Raw genomic sequence first — 5,756 nt, 5'->3', positions numbered from 1 at the left:
GAGCAGAAAGACAATTGCATAAATCTCCTAGATCAATTCTCTGAACTCTTCTCTACTGTGCCAGGTACCACTTCTTGGTGTGAGCACATTATAGATACTGGAGACAGTTTACCTGTCAAAAGTAAGATCTATAGGCAGCCTGACCATGTCAGGGACTGCTTAAAGCAAGAGGTCCAGAAAATGTTGGAACTAGGAGTGGTTGAGCACTCTGACAGTCCATGGGCTTCTCCTGTGGTACTGGTACCAAAACCCCATTCCAAAGATGGAAAGAAGGAAATGCGGTTTTGTGTAGACTATAGAGGTCTCAACTTGGTAACCAAAACTGATGCTCACCCTATACCCAGGGCAGATGAGCTCATAGATACACTGGCATCTGCCAAGTATCTAAGCACTTTTGATTTGACTGCAGGGTATTGGCAGATCAAATTATCAGAAGATGCTAAACCTAAGACTGCATTTTCTACCATTGGAGGACATTACCAGTTTACTGTAATGCCTTTTGGTTTGAAAAATGCACCTGCCACTTTTCAGAGGTTGGTGAACACAGTCCTGCAAGGGCTGGAAGCTTTCAGTGCAGCATATTTGGACGATATAGCTGTCTTTAGCTCCAGCTGGGATGATCACCTGGTCCACCTATGGAAAGTTTTGGAGGCCCTGCAAAAGGCAGGCCTCACTATCACGGCTTCAAAGTGCCAGATAGGGCAGGGTAAGGTGGTTTATCTGGGACACCTTGTTGGTGGGAAACAGATTGCACCACTTCAGGGGAAAATCCAAACAATTATTGATTGGGTTCCCCCTACCACTCAGACTCAGGTGAGAGCCTTCCTAGGCCTCACTGGCTATTACAGGAGGTTCATTAAGAACTATGGCTCCATTGCAGCCCCTCTTAATGACCTCACATCCAAGAAAATGCCTAAAAAGGTATTATGGACAGCAAACTGTCAGAAAGCTTTTGAGGAGCTGAAGCAGGCCACCTGTCCTGAAAAGCCCTTGTTACTCTAAAAAATTCTATGTCCAAACTGATGCATCTGAATTAGGAGTAGGGGCAGTCCTATCACAACTTAATTCTGAGGGCCAGGATCAACCTGCTGCTTTTATTAGTAGGAGGTTGACCCCTAGAGAAAAGCGTTGGTCTGCCATTGAGAGGGAGGCCTTTGCTGTGGTCTGGGCTCTGAAGAAGTTGAGGCCATACCTGTTTGGCACTCACTTCATTGTTCAGACAGACCACAAACCTCTACTTTGGCTAAAACAAATGTAAGGTGAAAATCCTAAATTGTTGAGGTGGTCCATATCCCTACAGGGAATGGACTATACAGTGGAACATAGACCTGGGAGTAGCCACTCCAATGCAGATGGACTCTCCAGATATTTCCACTTAGACAATGAAGACTCATCAGGTCATGGCTAGTCTTATTGTCCTTCGTTTGGGGGGGGGGTTGTGTAGGAAAGTACCATCTTGCCTGGCATGTTACCCCCATTTTTCACTGTATATATGTTGTTTTAGTTGTATGTGTCACTGGGACCCTGGTAACCCAGGGCCCCAGTGCTCATAAGTGTGCCTGAATGTGTTACCTGTGTAGTGACTAACTGTCTCACTGAGGCTCTGCTAATCAGAACCTCAGTGGTTATGCTCTCTCATTTCTTTCCAAATTGTCACTAACAGGCTAGTGACCATTTTTACCAATTTACATTGGCTTACTGGAACACCCTTATAATTCCCTAGTATATGGTACTGAGGTACCCAGGGTATTGGGGTTCCAGGAGATCCCTATGGGCTGCAGCATTTCTTTTGCCACCCATAGGGAGCTCTGACAATTCTTACACAGGCCTGCCACTGCAGCCTGAGTGAAATAACGTCCACGTTATTTCACAGCCATTTTACACTGCACTTAAGTAACTTATAAGTCACCTATATGTCTAACCTTTACCTGGTAAAGGTTAGGTGCAAAGTTACTTAGTGTGAGGGCACCCTGGCACTAGCCAAGGTGCCCCCACATTGTTCAGAGCCAATTCCCTGAACTTTGTGAGTGCGGGGACACCATTACACGCGTGCACTACATATAGGTCACTACCTATATGTAGCTTCACAATGGTAACTCCGAATATGGCCATGTAACATGTCTATGATCATGGAATTGCCCCCTCTATGCCATCCTGGCATAGTTGGCACAATCCCATGATCCCAGTGGTCTGTAGCACAGACCCTGGTACTGCCAAACTGCCCTTCCTGGGGTTTCACTGCAGCTGCTGCTGCTGCCAACCCCTCAGACAGGCATCTGCCCTCCTGGGGTCCAGCCAGGCCTGGCCCAGGATGGCAGAACAAAGAACTTCCTCTGAGAGAGGGTGTGACACCCTCTCCCTTTGGAAAATGGTGCGAAGGCAGGGGAGGAGTAGCCTCCCCCAGCCTCTGGAAATGCTTTGTTGGGCACAGAGGTGCCCAATTCTGCATAAGCCAGCCTACACCGGTTCAGGGGACCCCTTAGCCCTGCTCTGGCGCGAAACTGGACAAAGGAAAGGGGAGTGACCACTCCCCTGACCTGCACCTCCCCTGGGAGGTGTCCAGAGCTCCTCCAGTGTGCTCCAGACCTCTGCCATCTTGGAAACAGAGGTGCTGCTGGCACACTGGACTGCTCTGAGTGGCCAGTGCCACCAGGTGACGTCAGAGACTCCTTGTGATAGGCTCCTTCAGGTGTTGCTAGCCTATCCTCTCTCCTAGGTAGCCAAACCCTCTTTTCTGGCTATTTAGGGTCTCTGTCTCTGGGGAAACTTCAGATAACGAATGCAAGAGCTCATCCGAGTTCCTCTGCATCTCTCTCTTCACCTTCTGATAAGGAATCGACTGCTGACCGCGCTGGAAGCCTGCAAACCTGCAACATAGTAGCAAAGACGACTACTGCAACTCTGTAACGCTGATCCTGCCGCCTTCTCGACTGTTTTCCTGCTTGTGCATGCTGTGGGGGTAGCCTGCCTCCTCTCTGCACCAGAAGCTCCGAAGAAATCTCCTGTGGGTCGACGGAATCTTCCCCCTGCAACCGCAGGCACCAAAAAGCTGCATTACCGGTCCCTTGGGTCTCCTCTCAGCACGACGAGCGAGGTCCCTCAAATCCAGCGACTCTGTCTAAGTGACCCCCACAGTCCAGTGACTCTTCAGTCCAAGTTTGGTGGAGGTAAGTCCTTGCCTCACCTCGCTGGGCTGCATTGCTGGGAACCGCGACTTTGCAGCTACTCCGGCCCCTGTGCACTTCCGGCGGAAATCCTTTGTGCACAGCCAAGCCTGGGTCCACGGCACTCTAACCTGCATTGCACGACTTTCTAAGTTGGTCTCCGGCGACGTGGGACTCCTTTGTGCAACTTCGGCGAGCACCGTTTCATGCATCCTCGTAGTGCCTGTTTCTGGCACTTCTCCGGGTGCTACCGGCTTCAGAGAGGGCTCCTTGTCTTGCTCGACGTCCCCTCTCTCTGCTTGTCCAATTTGCGACCTCCTGGTCCCTCCTGGGCCTCAGCAGCGTCCAAAAACGCTAACCGCACGATTTGCAGCTAGCAAGGCTTGTTGGCGTTCTTTCGGCGGGAAAACACTTCTGCACGACTCTCCACGGCGAGAGGGATCCGTCCACCAAAGGGGAAGTCTCTAGCCCTTTTCGTTCCTGCAGAAACCTCAGCTTCTTCTGTCCGGTAGAAGCTTCTTTGCACCCGCAGCTGGCATTTCCTGGGCATCTGCCCATCTCCGACTTGCTTGTGACTTTTGGACTTGGTCCCCTTGTTCCACAGGTACCCTAGATTGGAAATCCACAGTTGTTGCATTGCTGGTTTGTGTCTTTCCTGCATTATTCCTCTAACACGACTTCTTTGTCCTTAGGGGAACTTTAGTGCACTTTGCACTCACTTTTCAGGGTCTTGGGGAGGGTTATTTTTCTAACTCTCACTATTTTCTAATAGTCCCAGCGACCCTCTACAAGGTCACATAGGTTTGAGGTCCATTCGTGGTTTGCATTCCACTTTTGGAGTATATGGTTTGTGCTGCCCCTATCCCTATGTTTCCCCATTGCATCCTATTGTAACTATACATTGTTTGCACTGTTTTCTAAGACTATACTGCATATTTTTGCTATTGTGTATATATATCTTGTGTATATTTCCTATCCTCTCACTGAGGGTACACTCTGAGATACTTTGGCATATTGTCATAAAAATAAAGTACCTTTATTTTTAGTATAACTGTGTATTGTGTTTTCTTATGATATTGTGCATATTACACTAAGTGGTACTGTAGTAGCTTCACACGTCTCCTAGTTCAGCCTAAGCTGCTCTGCTAAGCTACCATTATCTATCAGCCTAAGCTGCTAGACACCCTATACACTAATAAGGGATAACTGGGCCTGGTGCAAGGTGCAAGTACCCCTTGGTACTCACTACAAGCCAGTCCAGCCTCCTACACACATAAATTGTGCTGAGTGAGTGGCGCTAATTAACTAAGAGACTGGAAGGATCTTGACCAGCACCACAGTAATCCTCAAAGGAGAACACTATGCAGAAAATGGAAACACCTGAATGTGGACAGCCCACAGCAGCAGGAGTAAGCGCCTTGCACTGTACTTGAAATACAAAAACTGTATTTGGCACAGGCAGCGGTTAAAGGTATTGTTTGTGCATAATGCCTTCTTGACGCTTCTACATTGCAGCAGTATAATGGATTAGCTTTGCTAACATCCCTTGGACAATAGGTCACCAGAAGGTTGAAGGGAGGAGGTTTAGGGGAAAACTTAGCAGCCATTAGCCAATGTGGCCATTTGTTCTAAAAACAAATCCTGCACGAGGCATTAAGAACCCAAGGAGTGCTGTGCACCTATCAAGTACAAGCACAGGTGGTTTATGAGAATACTTCAATGCACACACTTTATAAACTCCGGAAAGGTTCTACTGACCAACTAAAAATGCATATAATTATTTCAGACAAATTAAATACAGTAGTACTTCTGTACTTGCAAGTCTTCAAAAGTTTAAGTATGAATAGGTGCCTAAAATCATACGCAAATGGGAATATCGCGAACGTGTACTGCACACACATACTAATTATACTCACCCCTGGAAGCTCAACTGTTTTCAAATGCGTATCGTGGTAGTAGCAACCAACACCGGTTAATGTCTTTGTGCCACACTAAAAGTGGAGAGAGGGAGTGAGACAGCTGCCCCGCACGTCACATGCGCACTGCTCCAGAGGCCCCTGGTAACCACTGTGAGGCATCTCTCTAAGCCAATCCTGCCGTTGCTCCTGCTGTTACAGCAGCTCCAAGATTGTCTAGGGTGAGCAACCTCACCGCTCATTACTGAGACCGGGGGCTGCAGCTTTAAGTCACCCCCGGCTCACCAATAGGAGACTCTGAGAGGCCTCTAGTGCGCATGTCAGGGCTGGACGGTGAAAGGGAGCAGTCTAAACCGACATGCGCATCTGAAACCAGGTGTGTTGGCTGTGATCAGTACTACGGGTGTATCTATCAATATTGTGAAGCCCCACCCTTTCAGGCCCACACTGGCTTCTCCAGGACCCATCTCAGGCTGCAGCGCTCTATACAAGTTACCACCAGCCTATGGCACCTGAAGCAATTTAAACATAGTTTACTAGTAATATTCACATTTAATTCCATGGCTAGGGTGGACAAAATATGAGTCCCAACACCCTAAGGGAGGCCCCCCCGCTGTTGAACCCAGTGGTGCTGGAACAGTGTTCAGACTGGTGGTGCTGCTTTCAATGTTACATC

The sequence above is a fragment of the Pleurodeles waltl genome, unplaced genomic scaffold (assembly GCF_031143425.1).
Source record: "Pleurodeles waltl isolate 20211129_DDA unplaced genomic scaffold, aPleWal1.hap1.20221129 scaffold_187, whole genome shotgun sequence".
Lineage (NCBI taxonomy): Eukaryota > Metazoa > Chordata > Amphibia > Caudata > Salamandridae > Pleurodeles > Pleurodeles waltl.
This window is presented reverse-complemented; position numbering follows the sequence as displayed.